Consider the following 15,151-nt stretch of genomic DNA (forward strand, 5'->3'; position numbering starts at 1 on the left):
GCACTGGATTAAAGGGCATTAGAAACTTCTTCACAATTCTGTGAGCCCATGATAGTATAAAACCAATTGGTTTTTAGTTTATACTACTGATCTGAGGGTAAAGGAAAGAAAGAAATTCTGCATCAAAGAAGGATTCAGATCAGATCAGATCAGTTGCTCAGTCGTGTCCGACTCTTTTCGACCCCATGAATCGCAGCATGCCAGGCCTCCCTGTCCATCACCAACTCCAAGAGTTCACTCAGACTCACGTCCATCGAGTCAGTGATGCCATCCAGCCATCTCATCCTCTGTCGTCCCCTTCTCCTCCTGCCCCCAATCCCTCCCAGCATCAGAGTCTTTTCCAATGAGTCAACTCTTCGCATGAGGTGGCCAAAGTACTGGAGTTTCAGCTTTAGCATCATTCCCTCCAAAGAAATCCCAGGGCTGATTTCCTTCAGGATGGACTGGTTGGATCTCCTTGCAGTCCAAGGAACTCTCAAGAGTCTTCTCCAACACCACAGTTCAAAAGCATCAATTCTTCGGCGCTCAGCCTTCTTCACAGTCAAACTCTCACATCCATACATGACCACTGGAAAAACCATAGCCTTGACTAGACAGACCTTTGTTGGCAAAGTAATGTCTCTGCTTTTGAATATGCTATCTAGGTTGGTCATAACTTTCCTTCCAAGGAGTAAGCGTCTTTTAATTTCATGGCTGCAGTCACCATCTGCAGTGATTTTGGAGCCCCCAAAAATAAAGTCTGACACTGTTTCCCCATCTATTTCCCATAAAGTGATGGGACCGGATGCCATGATCTTAGTTTTCTGAATGTTGAGCTTTAAGCCAACTTTTTCACTCTCCACTTTCACTTTCATCAAGAAGCTTTTGAGTTCCTCTTCACTTTCTGCCATAAGAGTGGTGTCATCTGCATATCTGAGGTTATTGATATTTCTCCCAGGAATCTTGATTCCAGCTTGTGTTTCTTCCAGTCCAGCGTTTCTCATGATATACTCTGCATAGAAGTTAAATAAGCAGGGTGACAATATACAGCCTTGACGTACTCCTTTTCCTATTTGGAACCAGTCTGTTGTTCCATGTCCAGTTCTAACTGTTGCTTCCTGACCTGCATACAGATTTCTCAAGAGGCAGATCAGGTGTTCTGGTATTCCCAACTCTTTCAGAATTTTCTACAGTTTATTGTGATCCACACAGTCAAAGGCTTTGGCATAGCCAATAAAGCAGAAATAGATGTTTTTCTGGAACTCTCTTGGTTTTTCCATGGTCCAGCGGATGTTGGCAATTTGATCTCTGGTTCCTCTGCCTTTTCTAAAACCAGCTTGAACATCAGGAAGTTCACGGTTTAGCATGACTTAATTCCTACCCCACCCATACACCCAGAATTCAAGCTGACAGTAAAATGCTGAGAATTCTTATCAATCCTTCAAATATGAAGAAAAACAAAATAAATTATGTATAATGGGCATATAAATCATAAGCTGAAGACTTTTTCCTTGAAAAGATAAGGAAAAAGAAGACTGAAAAAATTTTTAAATATTGATAGCAGATAATTTGGGGTGTTAGAAATACATAGTTATATTTATGTATGTTTTTCGTTTTCAAAGAATAATATCCAAGAATAAAATATTTTAAAAAATAATAAATATTTAACTGTGAAAAGAATACAAACATGTACTCCATAGAAGAATAGAGACAAATAATCAATAAACATGATGTTCAATTTTGCTATCAAAGAGCAGCAAAGCAAATTGATAATATAGAACTCCAGTCTATCAAAGAAGCAAATATTTTTATTTAAAATTATAATAGTAGTCAGTGCTAGCAAAGTGAGGTTAGATTACATTGTTAAATTCTGTTGGAATGCATATTGTGACCCCTTTCTAGAAAGCTGTTTTGCAGTATTTGTGTTCTTACCCTCTGATCCAATAATTCCACCTCTAAGATTCTATCTTAGAATTTTCATCATATTATATATATGGTTAGTCATTCAGTCATGTCCAACTCTTTGTGACCCCATGGACTATAGACTGCCAGGCTCGTTGGTCCATGGGGATTCTCCAGGCAAGAATATTGAAGTCGGTTGCCATATCTTCTTCCAGGGGATCTTCCCAACCCAGGCATCGAACCCAGGTCTCCTGCACTGCAGGCAGATTCTTTACCGTTTGAGCCAGGGGAAACCCAAGAATACTGGAGTGGATAGTTTCTTCCTTCTCCAGGGGATCTTCCTGACCCAGGAATTGAACTGGGGTCTCCTGCATTGCAGGAGGATTCTTTACCAGCTGAACTACCAAGGAAGTCCCATACTACATAAAACAGCAAACATTTAATAATTGTCCAAAGATCTGTAGTGAAATTGTGCATTTGTTTTACACAATCATTAAAAATTATACTTTCAAAGGGTATTTAATGAATTGAGAATATTCTCTCCATGTACCTAATGAAAAGAAATACTACAAAAACTATCCTTGTGATTATAGTTTTGTTTAAAACATTTCCCCACATATAGAATACAGACTGAAAGTAAATAATAAGATGTAAACAGTGCTCATCACTGAGTATTAAAATTAAGGGCAATTTCAAAAAAGGAACGAATTCGAGTCAGTTGAACTGAGATGGGTGGACCTAGAGTCTGTTACAGAGTGAAGTATGTCAGAAAGAGAAAAGCAAATATCATATGTTAACTCATATGTACGGGATCTAGAGAAGTGGTACTGAGGAACCTATTTGCAGGGTAGGAATAGAGACACAGATATAGAGAACAGACTTTTGGACTCAGCGAAGGAAGGAAAGGGTGGGACAAATCAAGAGAGTAGCATTGAAACATACACATTACCGTGTGTAAAACAGATGGCTAGTAAGAAGTTGCTGTATACCGTAGGGAGCTCAGCCTGGTGCTCTGTGATGACCTAGAGGAGTGGGATGGGGGATGGACGGGAGGGAGGTTCAAGAAGGAGGGATGTATGTATACTTATGGTTGATTCACATCGTTGTATGGCAGAAACCAACACAACATTGTAAAGCAATTATCCTCCAATTAAAGTCAAGTCACTCAGTTGTGTCTGACTCTTTGCGACCCAGTGAACTGTAGCCTACCAGGCTCTTCCGTCCATGGAATTTTCTAGGCAAGAGTACTGGAGTGGGTTGCCATTTTAACAAATTAATGGCAGTTTTTATGTGCTCCTTTAACTTTGTATGTTTTAAAGTAAAAAAAAAATTGTTTCAGCAAATATATAAGAAGTAAAATAAAACATACATAGAAGATTCTGACATCTAGATAGAAAAGTACTGTGCTGTCTTAAAATTAATGAAATTTCTTTGTTACAAAACCCACTATGCCTTCAATAGGACTTGAACAGAAAATTAATAATTGACAAAATGCAAATAGCAAACAAATAGATAAAGATAAAACTAAGTAATCGAAGACAAGAATAAGAAAGTAATCTTACAAGAGAAAAAACTTTTTTATTCATCAAATCAGTGAAGTTCACTTTGTTTCTACCCCTCAATTTTCCACCCCCACTGCCAAAGAACAGTGACTGGCAAGTGTATGATGAACAGGCATTCTTTTCCACTGTTGATGGAGTATATGTTAATCCAGTCCTTGAGAACATTTGAAAATGTAAATTAAGAAAAGTTAAATCCAGAAATTCCACTTTGAAGAATCTAGCCTTAATAGTCATTAAGGGGGAGATGGGACTCTCCATGCAAAAAGGATCATTGGTGTAGCTTTTACTTCAAAACATTAGGAACATCCTAACTGTTCAAAACTTAAGAGATGGCTAATACATTTTGAAAAGGTTAAAATGATGCTAATAGCAAGCTTTCAATAATGTAGGAAAATATTTGCTAAAATGCTAAAGACAAAGGTTCTATACAATTATTTTTTTAAAAACTGATGCATTAGAAATAATTCAAAGCAAATACAGTCAAAATAGTTTTAACAAAGAAACAAGAAAAAGTACACTGGAACCTTCTGAACCAAAGCATTGTATTAATATTCCAAAGTGAGTGACCATGAGATATGAAACTATGGCAAAAGGGACCATTTTGGATTTCAGTGCCAACACTGCATTTCTAGTTTTATCTTTCCATTTGACTATGGCAAAATTGTTCAAGGACTAGTATTCAAAAGACTTGAGATAATTCAGAGAAACCACAAGCTGCTGCCAACTTACATAAGAAATGTTGGCCTTCTTAATTTACTTAAATACTTTGCCAGTCAGATTTCAATTTGATGAGGTTTTATTGGCCAGTTCCAGGCTTTTTTTTTTTTTTTTTTTTTACATCACAGGGGCCACACTCCTTGGTGTGTTTTTCTACCAAGTAAGCTATTACACAATTTACAAGCCATTCGAGGTGTTTCCCCAAGTTATGTCTTGCATTATGCCTGCATTCCTGCAGGGGTTTAAAGTATTCTTGTGTTAAAAGTTGGTTAAGAAGACAAGGTTATAATTATAGAAACAGTTGGGAATGTGTGCTGTAGGCATTCAGAGTGGGGGATAATCAATGGAGCCTGGAATAAAATAAAGTAGCATTTATTGAGCACACACTAAGTACTAGTCACTAAGGGTTTTATGTATACTATTTTTTAATTTTCACAACAGCTCTCCTTGATGATTATTATTACCCATATTTTATAAATAAGGTAACTAGGGTTCATGGGCTAGGTAATGGACTTCCCTGGTGGCTCAGACAGTAAGTAATCTGCCTGCAATGCAGGAGAGCTGGGTTCATTCCCTGGGTTGGGATCATGGCATCTGGTCCCATCACTTCATGGGAAATAGATGGGGAAACAGTGGAAACTGTCAGACTTTATTTTTTGGGGCTCCAAAATCACTGCAGATGGTGACTGCAGCCATGAAATTAAAAGATACTTGCTCCTTGGAAGAAAAGTTATGACCAACCTAGACAGCATATTCAAAAGCAGAGATGTTACTTTGCCAACAAAGATCTGTCTAGTCAAGGCTATGGTTTTCCAGTGGTCATGTATGGATGTGAGAGTTGGACTGTGAAGAAAGCTGAGCGCCGAAGAATTGATGCTTTTGAACTGTGGTGTTGGAGAAGACTCTTGAGAGTCTCTTGGACTGCAAGGAGATCCAACCAGTCCATTCTGAAGGAGATCAGCCCTGGGATTTCTTTGGAAGGAAAGCTGAAACTCCAATACTTTGGCCACCTCATGCGAAGAGTTGACTCATTGGAAAAGACCCTGATGCTTGGAGGGATTGGGGGCAGGAGGAGAAGGGGACGACAGAGGATGAGATGGCTGGATAGCATCACCGACTCGATGGACATGAGTTTGACTGAACTTCGGGAGTTGGTGATGGACAGGGAGGCCTGACATGCTGCGATTCATGGGGTTGCAAAGAGTCAGACACGACTGAGCGACTAAACTGAACTGAACTGAACTGTCTCTGAGTCTCAGATTACTTGACAGACAACTGTAGGTAATGCCTACCTCAATGAGTGCTTGATAAGAACATCAGATAAAGAAATACAAACATACATAAATGGAAGCTACATGTAAATGAAATATTTATCATTATTTTACCTGTTTCCATGCTTTTTAACTAAAGCTGCAATGGCTTTGTCTGTGATCTGGGATCCATTAACAGAGTCCTTGCAGGCTGAAAAAGAAATTACATGTCAATAATATCTCTATTTAAAAAGAAGGATTTCATACCAAAAGCTTGCAGTTCACTAGTTATTCAAATAGCTGCAAAAAATATCTAAAGAAGATTTTGTTTTGATAAACCATGCACTCTAATTTTCTTTTGATAGCTTTGGAGGGCTCAATGAGTCAGACACAAATATATATCTTTATTTCTTGAACTTCTTTTCTGTTGCCTTGATTTCATCTTTGGGGGAAACATATTTTCATTTCAAATTATTTTCTTTATTGTGACCAAAGAACATGGTTGTGTAAGGGATATGGAATGCTCCTGGGTGTGGCCACTTAAAGTATAGTTTCCATCGTCACCACCATGTTATTCAGCCAAGAATAGTTTCCTATGGAGATAAATTAAGGAAAACATACAGTGACATCATGATCATTACACTTATTTTCTTTGCTCAACACCAAGCTTCAGTTAGAAATTGACAAAGAAATGAAATATAGTGAGTCTTACATAGCATTTCTTTTAAGATTTACCACTAAATATAATGGGACATGGGTGTCCCTGGTAGCTCAGCTGGTAAAGAATCCACCTGCAATGCAGGAGACCTGGGTTCAATCCCTGGGTTGGGAAGATCCCCTAGAGGAAGGCATGGCAATCCACTGCAGTATTCTTGCCTGGAGCGTCCCCACGGACAGAAGAGTCTAGTGGGCTGCAGTTCACGGGGTTGCAAAGAAATGATTGAGTGACTAAGCACAGCAAAGACAATGATGTGTTTAACATGACACTACATGTGTTTCCCAAACAGTTCTTATACGGTGCAGAAAGTATATTTGTGATGCTTGACAACACATCTGATTTTGTGACTCTGGACGGAAAGCCATAATCACTGATTGCCTTTGGCATCTGATATATATTGACTACACAGATTCTATTAAAATATCTGAAGGAGTCCTTGCCTACTGCCAGAGAGCTACCATTAACTTCATCAGAGCTGGGCATTAGGTGGTTAGAGAGGCAGGTGGAAAACTAAAACTACTTTGGCCACAATTCTACTCTAAAAGATTAGTGAAGATCAATTTTGATGTCGGGTGACTGTTTACAAATGCCTGGTTTTCTCTTTCCTTCTCTTTAATCTTTGCTTTATGCTTTGAATATACAATATACAAATTGGAATTACTTCAGTTTGTTGGGGATATAATTAATTTTCTCATGAAAAATATTTATAAGGTAAAGTACTTGCAAAGATTATTTTGTATTCTGATTTTTCTGCAAATCAGAAAAAGAAAAAATTTTCAAGGCAACATATCAGTATAGGTAAAAACATCATACCATTTAAATATATACATATGTATATTAAACAGTTGGACATGACTGAGCAACTTTCACACACACACTTGTAAATATTGACCTATATATTAAAATATGCAAAAGCCTTTATGCATGTGCTTATGTGGCTCATTTATGGGTAAGGAATCCATTACTTTCATCTGAGTCTCAAAGAAGTTGTTATCCATAGTATTTTAAGCACTTCTCAAGACTAGGAGTTAGCAAATTATGGCCCATCAGCCAAATGCATTCGCCATCTGATTGTGTAAACAAAGTGTTACTGAAACAGGACTATGTTAGTTTATTTACGTACCATCTAGGGAAGCTACAAAGGCAGAGTTAAGTAGTTATGACAGATTGTATGGCCTGCAAGGCCTGAAATACAAACTACCTGGCACTTGAGAGACAAAGCGTTCGATCCCTGCTCTGGACGCTGGTCCATCTGGAAACCTGGTGCTCCTGGTTGTGAACTGAGCCTACCCAGGCCAAGTCTACAAAAATCATGGATGGCATGCTTAGAGCCAAACATTAAATCCTGAAGGAAACATCCTCATGTTTTATTTCTGTAAGGAATAGATATGAGGCAGAGGGTAGTCAGAATCTGAATCCCCTTGTTTAGGTTCCAGTTCAAACTACTACTTACTACACGTGTGAAGTTAGGCAAGTTACTTAACCTCACTAAGTCTAGGCTTTCCTCCTCAGCAAAATGAGGAAAATAATAATACCTATCACTTCATGGCAAATAGATGGGGAAACAATGGAAGCAGTGAGAAACTTTATTTTCTGGGGCTCCTAAATCACTGCAGATTATGACTGTAGACATGAAATTAAAAGACGCTTGCTCCTTGGAAGAAAAGTTATGACCAATCTAAACAGCATATTAAAAAGCAGAGACATTACTTTACCAACAAAGGTCTGTCTAGTCAAAGCTATCGTATTTCCTTGGACTATAAAGAAAGCTGAGCGCCAAAGAGTTGATGCTTTTGAACTGTGGTATTGGAGAAGACTCTTGAGAGTCCCTTGGACTGCAAGGAGATCCAACCAGTCCATTCTAAAGGAGATCAGTCCTGGGTGTTCATTGGAAGGACTGATGCTGAAGCTGAAACTCCAATACTTTGGCCACTTGATGCAAAGAACCGACTCATTGAAAAAGACCCTGATGCTGGGGAGGATCGAAGATGGGAGGAGAAGGGGATGACAGAGGATGAGATGGTTGCATGGCATCACTGATGCAATGGACATGAGTTTGAGTAAACTCCAGGAGTTGCTGATGGACAGGGAGGCCTGGCGTGCTGCAGTCCATGGGGTTACAAAGAGTCGGACATTACCGAGCGACTGTACTGAACTGAACCTCATAGAGATGTTCTAGGGATTAATATAATGCAGATATAACATGTAAAACAGTGGCTTGCATATAACAGGAACAAGAAAAGTTTTATTTTAAAAATATATTGTCAATTAATTAGTGGGGAAGTGGCAGGGCAACTTTTGATGCATTACCTTGAAACTGCTTGTATGAGTGCCATCATGCCCACATCTGTGGTCCCCAGACCAACTTAGATCCACTGCTGTCAATCTGCTAAAAAGGGCCCCTGCATGGAGCAGGACCTTGTCTCCCCTAAGCCCACGGTCACTGCTGCTTGTCTCAGTCAGCTCCTGGGTGGATTAAAACCAAGTGAGCCTTCATTAGAAATGCTTCTGAATCCCTTCAGAATAGGGCATGATCAGAAGATTTTTACTAAGAATACTAGGGAGTAAGAGAAATCAACACAGAGGCCAACAGCTGAGATATAAACAGCTCAGCAAAGGAGGAAGAAAAACATGAGGTGAGCAATTAAAACTACTCGGTATGTCTCTGTTCAATCAACTCATCTTCCTTCAGGCCTGCTTACTGAACCTGCCACACTTTCCTCCTGACAACAGGGGAGATAACTGTATTACCATGATAGGATTATCATGGAGCTCATTCAAACAGCCAATGATGATGTAGCCATTAAAAGTTATTTTCCTGAAGAGTTTTTAATTAATTGAGAAAATGCTTAAATGAAAATGACTACAAAATGTTTTATACTTTTTATAATCTCCAGTATTTCTATAAATATGTTAAAATGCCCTTAAATAAATATGTATTGATTTGTAGCTTAAAAAATGTTATTTATGAACAAAGTGAGGCCAATTTATAGTGGAAAAATCCAGATGAGTGATTACCTCTGGGGGATGGTGGTGTAGGGACTGAATGGGAAGGTGGCATGGGGCAACTTTCTGAGATGGTGGGAATGTTTGCATCTGGATGGGATGGGTAACACAGGTGTCTGCATTTGTCAAAACTCCATAAATGGTACACTTACAATATGTGTGTTTCATTATATATACTGCTGCTGCTAAGTTGCTTCAGTCATGTCCGACTCTGTGTGACCCCATAGACGGCAGCCCACCAGGCTCCCCCGTCCCTGGGATTCTCCAGGCAAGAACACTGGAGTGGGTTGCCATTTCCTTCTCCAATGCATGAAAGTGAAAAGTGAAAGTGAAGTAGCTCAGTTGTGTCTGACTCTTAGCGACCCCAAGGACTGCAGCCTACCAGGCTCCTCTGTCTGTGGGATTTTCCAGGCAAGAGTACTGGAGTGGGGTGCCATTGCCTTCTCCAATTGTATATACATTTTACCTCAAAAATAAAAAGGAATTGTAATGATATACATGTTGAAGTATTTAGGAGTGAAGTATACCAGATGTCCATAACTTTGAAAAAGAACTCAAAGAAAATGAAGATGGATTGATGCGCAGATAGAGGAATGGATTGATAGAACTGTGGTAAAGTAAATATGCTATCACCCAACTATAGAGCCAAGGTGGCAAATATAGATGTTAACTATACAATTCCTTTAATTTTTAAACATATTTTAAACTTTTAATTACAAAATGATGGGAAAATGCAAACAAAACCTAAGTCTGGTCTGTCCTTCAATCCACACCAGAGCTTTGTACTAGTGTTGGAGGTAAGAGTTACTGGTTGGCTTTCATAAAGCCAGTTGGTGAAAACTAAGAATTCTAAATTAGATACTTGGATGTAAGTATTCTTTTTTTATTAAAAGGTTATTCATTTGAAATAAATAGCTGGAGGATATTATCAGTTGGATATGTCACTCTATTACTTTTATCTGAGCTGAACAGGATTCACCAAACCCCTAGAATCTGGACCATCTTAAACACATTCTCCATAATGGCGTCCTTACTGTCTTACCAGTTCACACCTGTTTTCATTTTTCCACACATAACAGGAGTGACTGTTGTTTGATGTAAAAAAGGAACAGAGAAATCAGTCTTTCTAGGCTAGAAGCTTGTCATCCCAGGCAACAGAAATTTTCTACCAGTAGAATCTAAAAGTTTTGAGAGGCTGAGTTAAAACTGAATTATATGAAATAATATTGACCGAGAGCCTCAACTTGATTTCTACTCCTATCCCAGATTCAATAGGCTAAAGACTGGGAGCTGGAGCATTATACCTAAAGCTCCACATTTTCCCTGGGAGGATTCCCAGTGGCTGCCTACTCACCTGGATGGCAGCTCTTAGCTTTTTACAAATAACCAACACTACCAGACATTTCCTGTTCACCATCAGCACCAAAAGTGTTATGCACAATGGGGTTCTAATTAAAGATCACCAAATTAATTTTGTTTTGATCTATTATATTTTTATTTGAAATAATAACTGGGGCTTTCCTCAGACACCAAAGAATCATGCATGGATTCTCAGCCCTGTCTATTTGTTCACAGAAGCATTTAGCCCTTTTTTTTGCCATGTACACCTCTGACAGCCTATATGAGCCTGTGCCTGAATAATGTTTGCAAATGAATAAATTATAATATGTAGGATTGCAAAGGAAACCAATTATATTGAAATACAGTAATCAAAATGTGAAGAAGTTTGTGATCTAACATATTTGCCTGTTTATTAATAGTGTATGTAATATGATTTAGCCACCTGGTACAGTAACTAACACAGTTTTGAAGTAGTGACAGACATAAACTATATTTTGAGATTATTCAATGATTTTAATGTGAAATGAAAATATGATTTCTGTTGGTGATCAAATCACACATTTTGCTAATATATGATCAGTTGCCTAGAGTCATAGTAGAAGGAGATGCTAAATGAATGAATTGTAGGGTAGAAATGAAAATAAATGATTTTTTCCCCTATTGAAGTTCAAAACCCCTTCAATTCTATCCAGAGACCCCAGGTTATGAGTCCCCTAGTCGAGACTTTAGTTATCTTTCTGTTAGAGCAAGCTGGGAAAGGAAAAGCAGGAATGGGGTGATAAAAAGTCACAGAGAATAATGAGATTGGGAGAGTGAGTGCCAGAGTAGAACAATTCTAGCCATGTGAATAAAAGTGTTGTAAATGTGCTGGCAGGAAGAGTGGAGAAAGAAAAGGCAGGGACAAAAGTGAAATGATAGACTGGAACAAAAAGAAACTTCATTTCCAATGCACCGCGGGTGAGAGTTAGTTACAGTGTGTCCTGATCTGGGGGTGTGACCACTTTTACATGTGACCCTTTGTCTGGGAGCGTGAAACAGGATACTATTAATAATAGCAAGGATGTGGGAAACCTGGCAAGTCTACTGAGATGCGTACCCTAAAGTCTGCAGGAGCCACTGACTCACAGAAACAAATTTAGAGATGATTTCCCTAATTTTTTTACTCTTTTCAGCCAGAACCAAACCTACTTGTGGTGGATAGTATATCCCAATATTTCTTAGATGAGTTGCTATTTGCTCCTATTCACTGTCCCAAAACTCAAAGAACAGGGCCAAAAAAATAGAGTGCCTGAGAGGACCATAAAGAAAGCTGAGTGCTGAAAAATTGATACTTTTGAACTGTGGTATTGGAGAAGACTCTTGAGAGTCCCTTGGACTGCAAGGAGATCCAACCAGCCCACCCTAAAGGAAATCAGTCCTGAATTTTCATTGGAAGGACTGATGCTGAAGCTGAAACTCCAATACTTTGGCCACCTGATGCGAAGAACTGACTCATTTGAAAAGACCCTGATGCTGGGGGAAGATTGAAGGTAGGAGAAGGGGATGAGATGGTTGAGAGGATGAGATGGTTGGATGGCATCACTGACTCAAAGAACATGAGTTTGAGCAAGCTCCAGGAGTTGGTGATGGACAGGGAAGCCTGTTGTGCCACAGTCCACGGGGTCACAAAGAGTTAGACACATAAGGGATTTGATTTAGGTCGCACCTGAATGGTCTAGTGGTTTTCCCTACTTTCTTGAATATGAGTCTGAATTTGGCAATAAGGAGTTCATGAGCTGAACCACAGTCAGCCTCCGGTCTTGTTTTTGCTGACTGTAGAGCGCTTCTCTATCTTTGGCTGCAAAGAATATAATCAATCTGATTTCAGTATTGACTATCTGGTGATGTCCATGTGTAGAGTCTTCTGTGTTGTTGAAAGAGGGTGTTTGCTATGAGCAGTGCATTCTCTTGGCAAAGCTCTGTTAGCCTTAGACCTGCTTCATTCTGTACTCCAAGGCCAAATTTGCTGTTACTCCAGGTATCTCTTGACTTCCTACTTTTCCATCCAGTCCCCTATAATGAAAAGGGTATCTTTTTTGGGTGTTACTTCTAGAAGGTCTTGTAGGTCTTCATAGAACCGTTCAACTTCAGCTTCTTCAGCATTACTGGTTGGGACATAGACTTGAGTTACTGTGATATTGAATGGTTTGCCTTGGAAATGAAAAGACATCATTCTGTTTTTGAGATTGCATCCAAGTACTGCATTTTGGACTCTTTTGCTTACTATGAGGGCTACTCCATTTCTAAGTAGTAGATATAATGGTCATCTGAGTTAAATTCACCCATTCCAGTCCATTTTAGTTTGCTGATTCCTAGAATGTCGACATTCACTCTTGCCATCTCCTGTTTGACTACTTCCAATTTGCCTTGATTCATGGACCTAACATTCCAGGTTCCTATGCAATATTGCTCTTTACAGCCTGTAACTTTGTTTCTATCACCAGTCACATCCACAACTGGGTGTTGTTTTTGCTTTGGCTCCATCCCTTCCTTCTTTCTGGACTTATTTCTCCACTGATCTCCAGTAGCATATTGGGCACCTACCAACCTGGGGAGTTCATCTTCCAGTGTCCTATCTTTTTGCCTTTTCATATTGTTCATGGGGTTCTCAAGGCAAGAATACTGAAGTGGTTATTTATATAAAGACAAAATATTTTCATTATGGAACATCTTAGCAATTCTGAGACTCTTTAAAAATAATGACAGGTTCAATATAATAGTTTTTATTCCATATTATTTTCTTCTCAAACTCATACCTAGTAATTTGTTAATCACAATTTCAGCAAAATCAATGGTTTTATCCCTACATAGATCAGTTACTTTTAAATAAAAACAAAGAAAAAAATCAAGTTATTGTGTATGTCATACAAAGCTAGTGGAGGTGATGGAATTCCAGTTGAGCTATTCTAAATCCTGAAAGATGATGCTGTGAAAGTGCTGCACTCAATATGCCAGCAAATTTGGAAAACTCAGCAGTGGCCACAGGACTGGAAAAGGTCAGTTTTCATTCCAATCCCAAAGAAAGGCAATGCCAAAGAATGCTCAAACTCCTGCACAATTGTACTCATCTCACACGCTAGTAAAGTAATGCTCAAAATTCTCCAAGCCAGGCTTCAGCAATATGTGAACTGTGAACTTCCTGATGTTCAAGCTGGTTTTAGAAAAGGCAGAGGAACCAGAGATCAAATTGCCAACGTCCGCTGGATCATGGAAAAAGCAAGAGAGTTCCAGAAAAGCATTTATTTCTGCTTTATTGACTATGCCAAAGCCTTTGACTGTGTGGATCACAATAAACTGTGGAAAATTCTTCAAGAGATGGGAATACCAGAACACCTGATCTGCCTCTTGAGAAATCTGTATGCAGGTCAGAAAGCAACAGTTAGAACTGGACATGGAACAACAGACTGGTTCCAAATAGGAAAAGGAATATGTCAAGGCTGTATATTGTCACCCTGTTTATTTAACTTATATGCAGAGTACATCATGAGAAACGCTGGACTGGAAGAAACACAAGCTGGAATCAAGATTCCTGGGAGAAATATCAATAACCTCAGATACGCAGATGACACCACCCTTATGGCAGAAAGTGAAGAGGAACTAAAAAGCCTCTTGATGAAAGTGAAAGTGGAGAGTGAAAAAGTTGGCTTAAAGCTCAACATTCAGAAAACTAAGATCATGGCATCTGGTCCCATCACTTGATGGGAAATAGATGGGGAAACAGTGGAAACAGTGTCAGACTTTATTTTTGGGGGCTCCAAAATCACTGCAGATGGTGACTGCAGCCATGAAATTAAAAGACGTTACTCCTTGGAAGGAAAGTTATGACCAACCTAGATAGCATATTCAAAAGCAGAGACATTACTTTGCCAACAAAGGTCTGTCTAGTCAAGGCTATAGTTTTTCCTGTGGTCATGTATGGATGTGAGAGTTTGACTGTGAAGAAGGCTGAGCGCCAAAGAATTGATGCTTTTGAACTGTGGTGTTGGAGAAGACTCTTGAGAGTCCCTTGGACTGCAAGGAGATCCAACCAGTCCATTCTGAAGGAGATCAGCCCTGGGATTTCTTTGGAGGGAATGATGCTAAAGCTGAAACTCCAGTACTTTGGCCACCTCATGCGAAGAGTTGACTCATTGGAAAAGACTCTGATGCTGGGAGGGATTGGGGGCAGGAGGAGAAGGGGACGACAGAGGATGAGATGGCTGGATGGCATCCCTGACTCGATGGACATGAGTCTGAGTGAACTCCAGGAGTTGGTGATGGATAGGGAGGCGTGGCGTGCTGCGATTCATGGGGTCACAAAGAGTTGGACACGACTGAGCGACTGATCTGATCTGATATACTCTTAACTCTTGTCAGATGACTTTCAAATAGTACCTTTGGGCCCAGAGGACTCTGGATAAAATTAGTAAAAATTCATCACTAAGTGTGGGAATGAATTTTAAGTACTTTGACTTAAAGTCAATTAAGATTTAACAGCTCTTGCTTTACAGTCAAACATTGTTATCATTCTGGAGTATTTATTCCTAAAAGAGTGCCCTTTTCTCGTTTAAGCCTATAATTCACATGAGTGAGATATTAAGTGGAAGCCTGTTCATTATTTTTAGAATGTGTGGCTCTTCCTTAGACTAGGATTAGCC

The 15,151-nt window shown here is 39.2% G+C and overlaps 1 long non-coding RNA gene across 1 annotated transcript in view; it reads right to left on the bottom strand.

Moving 5' to 3' along the window:
* LOC109562716 (uncharacterized) overlaps nt 1–15,151 on the bottom strand; it is a 37,084-nt gene that overhangs the window by 12,626 nt on the left and 9,307 nt on the right. Inside the window, exon 2 of the long non-coding RNA XR_002181197.2 lies at nt 5,546–5,621. This is a non-coding gene — a long non-coding RNA (uncharacterized lncRNA). The remainder of the gene's footprint in view (nt 1–5,545; nt 5,622–15,151) is intronic.

The sequence above is a fragment of the Bos indicus genome, chromosome 8 (assembly GCF_029378745.1).
Source record: "Bos indicus isolate NIAB-ARS_2022 breed Sahiwal x Tharparkar chromosome 8, NIAB-ARS_B.indTharparkar_mat_pri_1.0, whole genome shotgun sequence".
Lineage (NCBI taxonomy): Eukaryota > Metazoa > Chordata > Mammalia > Artiodactyla > Bovidae > Bos > Bos indicus.